This window comes from Muntiacus reevesi, chromosome 7 (assembly GCF_963930625.1).
Source record: "Muntiacus reevesi chromosome 7, mMunRee1.1, whole genome shotgun sequence".
NCBI classification, from domain to species: Eukaryota; Metazoa; Chordata; class Mammalia; order Artiodactyla; family Cervidae; genus Muntiacus; species Muntiacus reevesi.
This window is the reverse complement of record NC_089255.1, coordinates 88914024-88919627: the sequence shown is the minus strand read 5'-3', so window position 1 is coordinate 88919627 and position 5604 is coordinate 88914024. Positions and strand designations below refer to the sequence as shown.

The 5604-nt window shown below is 42.1% G+C and overlaps 1 pseudogene; it reads left to right on the top strand.

Moving 5' to 3' along the window:
* Window positions 1–436: 436 nt before the first annotated feature.
* Window positions 437–1265, top strand: LOC136171874 (non-histone chromosomal protein HMG-14 pseudogene; annotated as a pseudogene).
* The last annotated feature ends 4339 nt before the right edge of the window (window positions 1266–5604 follow it).

Genomic DNA, 5604 nt, shown 5'->3' with positions numbered 1-5604 from the left:
AGGTGAGAAATGGATTTAAGGGATTAGATCTGATAGAGTGCCTGATGAAGTATGGACGGAGGTTCATGACATTGTACAGGAGACAGGGATCAAGACCATCGCCATGGAAAAGAAATGCAAAAACGCAAAATGGCTGTCTGAGGAGGCCTTACAAATAGCTGTGAAATGAAGAGAAGTGAAAAGCAAAGGAGGAAAGGAAAGATATTCCCATTTGAATGCAGAGTTCCAAAGAATAGCCAGGAGAGTTAAGAAGGCCTTCCTCAGCGATCAGTGCTAAGAAACAGAGGAAAACAACAGAATGGGAAAGACTAGAGATCTCTTAAGAAAATTAGAGATACCAAGGGAACATTTCATGCAAAGATGGGTTCGATAAAGGACAGAAATGGTATGGACCTAACAGAAGCAGAAGATATTAAGAAGAGGTGGCAAGACCCCCGCCGCGGGTCCCAGCAGCTCGGGCGGCGGGAGGAGCGGCAGCGGTCCGCCTACTCAGCCTCGCGAAGGCTCTCGGCGCGCCCCGGCCCTCGGGCACCCGGCTCTCGCCCGCCCCGCCGCCACGATGCCCAAGAGGAAGGTCAGCTCCGCCGAGGGGGCGGCGAAGGAGGAGCCCAAGAGGAGATCGGCGAGGTTGTCAGCTAAACCGGCTCCTGCAAAAGTGGAAACGAAGCCAAAAAAGGCGGCGGGAAAGGATAAATCTTCAGGCAAAAAAGTGCAAACAAAAGGGAAAAGAGGAGCGAAGGGAAAACAGGCGGAAATGGCCAACCACGAGACTAAAGAAGACTTGCCTGCAGAAAATGGAGAGACTAAAAACGAGGAGAGCCCAGCCTCTGATGAAGCAGAAGAGAAAGAAGCCAAGTCTGATTAATAACCACACACTCAGTCCTGTCAGTGGTCCCTGTTTCCCTTCTTGTACAATCCAGAGGAATATTTTTATCAACTATTTTGTAAATGCAAGTTTTTTAGTAGCTCTAGAAACATTTTTAAAAAGGAGGGAATCCCACCTCATCCCATTTTTTAAGTGTAAATGCTTTTTTTTAAGAGGTGAAATCATTTGCTGGTTGTTTATTTTTTGGTACAACCAGAAAATAGTGGGATATTGGATATGGGAGGCTTTGATTGTCTTGGGTGTCAGCTTAACATTCCATAGATGGGGGGTAGCTTTTATATCCTATAATACAAAAGCATACTAAATGGCAGTTTGGAGTCAGTTGTGCATTTAATGTCTTGAACACTTTAAATTAGTTCTCTTCCCATATTGTTTTGGTAGAATTATTTCCTACAGCAAACCACTTTTTGATCTTGGCTCTCCTGGTCAGAATTTTGTGCACTATACTATAACATCTTTGGTCGTGGTAGTCCAATTTTCCTAGTAACTTGGTTAATGTGCTGTGAACGATTGACAGTTTGGGTATGTAGTGTATATGATATTAAATTGTGAATCAGTGGGACTTATGTAACAACATATCAATATTTGAAGATATTGGTACTTGATATCCTGTTAAGAAAAGTTTGCTCCAAATTTTAAGCTGGAAAGTCACTGGAATAACTGTTAAGAATCACAACTACATGATATTTTAGATTTCTGGTACGTATGTGAAGAATTGTGTACAAATTGAAATGTCTGTGTAGTGATCCTCAAAACAACCAATAAAATCTCAGTTATAAAAGAAAAAAAAAAAAAAAAGAAGAGGTGGCAAGAATACACAGAAGAACTGTACAGAAACAAATCCATTATAGGTTATTACAAATATTGACTATAGTTCCCTGTGCTATACAGTAACCCTTTATTTCTTGTTGCATATCTATTTTTTTTTAGTTAGAAATCTAGCATTCTGTTCATACTAAGTCAGACAAGTGGCATCAAAATGTCATACATTTTTTAGTTAGACCAAAATTCATGAATTTTCTAAAATATATGTTATACATATTTTCACAAAATATGTATACAAAAGCTTTTCTACTACACTTGATAAAGGCTTGAGAAATACCATCAAAAAAAAAAAAAGAGATGGAGAAACTGGAAAACATAAACTAAATGAAATGGGAGTGCTCAATATGAAATAGAAAATGTGAAACATACTAGGTAAAAGTAAAAGATCATCATATAGTCCAGTTGGTTTCAAACATGACTGCTCGTTAGTAACATACCTGGATCTCTGAAGAGAAAAAAAGCAATACCTGGGCCTGTGTATTTTTCAAAATATTCTAAGATAATTCTGATATGCATCTGGACTTTAAGAAGTGATTACAGGTTTTTTCAATTAAATGGTAGTTTGGGTGATATAGAATTTTGTTGTTTTTTTGTTGACCAATCATGATACAACAGTATTAAGTGAGTAATAGTTACATAATCACAACAGAATTATCTTTTATTTTGTGTCTGGCTATTGATTTGTGAAAACTGATAAACATCTCTGACGACTGTAGCACCCCACTTAAGGGGACTAACAGGGAGAGGTGAGAGCTGTGTGGAGGGAAATGCTGTTTTCATGCTGGAAGTCTTCAGGAAAAGGAACCGATCCCTGCCAGGTTATAAATATGTTTAAGAATGAGGAGAACTAGATTGAAAAGTTAAGTGGCCTGGTCAGACACTGAGCATAGTGAGATGAGGGCCTTGCCTCTGTTGTCTGCTGTTTACTGCCTTTTGCCTAGAGTTTTTTGATGAGCTTTAAAGCCAGTGTGAGTGGCTCAGGCTCTGACCTTGGCAGGAAAGGTACTGTTTCATAACCACCCAGGCACTATCAACCCATTGATGTCACTGCTTTTGTCCCCTTATAGAGGAGTAGCATGGATAATCCAACTACTACTTTAGGCATAGGATCTTGGTTTGCCTCTCATCTGGGCTTTGGCCAGTAGGAAAGGGGTGTGGGGGAAATGGAAAGAGGGTCACCGCCATTCCCACTGCTATCAATGGCCAGACCTGAGGCAAAGGACGCCCTCAGGGCAAGTATGGGGTGGGAGGGAAAGTCACCCTCCTCTGACCGTAAGTAGGCCTTGCTCTCTGTTGCTTCCTGAGCGGTGAGAGGGAGGGAAAACTGTGTGACCTCTCACTTAGCATGCAGCTTCTCTGAAGTGGGGACATAGACTTGTGGTGGCCTTCTCTTGAGCTCAGATTTTACACAGCACTCCAGGACGATGGGCCACATGCCATGACTGCCGCATGCTGGTGCTTTATTGTTTCATTTGTAACAGAGGAGTGGAGGCCTTAGAAGTGACTGTGTAAGCACCGACTCATTGTCGGGACTCTTTCAGAATCACAAGGTGCGAAAACCTGGCTTAAGCAAAAGCAGAAATGTAGTGACTCACGGAATTGGGATACCAGGCTTTTGAAGCAAGACTGGAAGTAGAAGCTTAACTAATGTTATAAAGGCATTCTCTCTAGCTTCATCTCGTGGTCCAATTTAACCTTAAATTTTAATCTCATTTTGATCTACTCTTGACAGACTATGTCAAAGGAAGATGGTGGCCACCAGTTGCCCTGTATATAATTTCTTAAAGCTTGTGAGCTAATAAAGGGATACATCTCTTAACTTCATATTTTTTAAAATTTAGAGAACTGTACCAATTGGCCTGGCTTGGACCATATACCCAATCCTGGACTAATCACTGTATCTGAAAGAATGCAGGTCCATAATTAACCCAAGTTGGTCACATGTCCACCTCTACCCAGGAGTGGTGGGGAATGCACCATTATTGAATAAAGACCACACAGAACAAGGAAAATGACTTCAAGCAAAAATAGATGAAATTTCTGTCATTCGTTCGTTTATTCACTCACTCAGTGTATCCAGTTTATTGAGTGTGTACAACATTACAGGCACTGTTAAGTGCTAAGGATTTAACAAGGAACACAACAGACCAAGTCCTTGCCTTCTGGGAGCTTACATCCTAGTTGGGAAAGACATGATTAATAAGAAAACTTTAAAAATTAAATTAACGAATGAATGGACAAGATAATATTGGAAAATAGTAAGTGCAACTGAAATCAAAGAAAGATGATAAAATAGAGTGGCCAGCGGAATGGGAACTACTCCAGAAAATGTGGTTGGGGAAGCCTTCTTGGAGGAGGTAATGTTGGAGCTTACCTGTGGAAATTTCCTCAAGAGATAGGAATACCAGACTACCTTATCTGCCTCCTGCGAAGCCTGTATGCTGGTCAAGAAGCAACGGTTAGAACCGGACATGGAACAATGGACTGGTTCAGAGTTGGGAAAGGAGTATGTCAAGGCTGTGTATTGTCACCCTGTTTCATGTAACTTTATGCAGGTGGATCAGATGGTAAAGAATCCACCTGCAATGCAGGAGATCTGGATTCGATTCCTGGGTTGGCAAGATTCCCTGGAAGAAGGCATGGCAACCCACTTCAGTATTCTTGCCTGGAGAATCCCACAGACAGAGGAGCCTGGTGGGCTACAGTCCACGGGGTCACAAAGAGTCGGATGTGACTGAGGGACTAAGCATAGCACAGCACATGCAGAGTAACGCTGGGCTGGAGGAAGCACAAGCTGGAATCAAGACTGCCGGGAGAAATACCAATAACCTCAGATATGCAGATGACTCCACCTTTATGGCAGAAACAAAGAGGAACTAAAGAGCCTCCTGATGAAAGTGAAAGAGGAGAGTGAAAAGGCTGGCTTAAAACTCAACACTCAAAAAATGAAGATCATGGCATCTGGTCCCATCACTTCATGGCAAACAGATGGAGAAACAATGGAAGCAGTGAGAGACTTTATTCTCTTGGGCTTCAGAATCACTGTAGACAGTGACTGCAGCCATGAAATTTAAAAATGCTTGCTCTTTAAAAAAGCAATGACAAACCTAGACAGTGTATTAAAAAGAAGAGGCATTACTTTGCCTACAAAAGTCTGTATAGTCACAGCTATGGCTTTTCCAGAAGTCATGTACGGATGTGAGAGCTGGACAATAGAAAAGGCTGAGTGCCAAAGAATTGATGCCTTCAAACTGTGGTGCTGGAGAAGACTCTTGAGAGTCCCTTGAACTGCAAGGAGATCAAACCAGTCCATCCTAAAGGATATCAGTCCTGAATGTTCATTGGAAGGACTGATGTTGAAACTGAAACTCCAATACTGTGGCCAGCTGATGCGAAGAGCTGACTCATTGGAAAAGATCCTGAAGCTGGGAAAGACTGAAGGCGGGAGGAGAAGGGACAACAGAGGACAAGGTGGTTGGATGGCATCACCGACTCGATAGACATGAGTTTGAGCAAGCTCCGGGAGATGGTGAAGGACAGGGAGGCCTGGTGTGCTGCAGTCCATGGGGTTGCAAAGAATCAAACACAACTGAGTCAATGAACAACAATAACATTTGAGCTGAGACTTAAAGGATGAAAAGGGAGTGGACCTTGCTAAACTTTGGGGTAAATGTGTTCTAGGAAGAACTATCAGTAATATTAACAACTGTAGTGCCCTTTGGGTGAGAAAGTGTTCTCTGTTTTGTTCACGTGTCTTAAACGTTACCTGGCACATAATGGATGCTCAGTATGTTTTGAATGAGAGCAGTGAACAAGTGTAACAAGTGTAAACGAGAAGGGGATTGATGGTAGATGAGGTTGGAGAAAGTGCAAAAGGGCTAGAAAATAGGGTC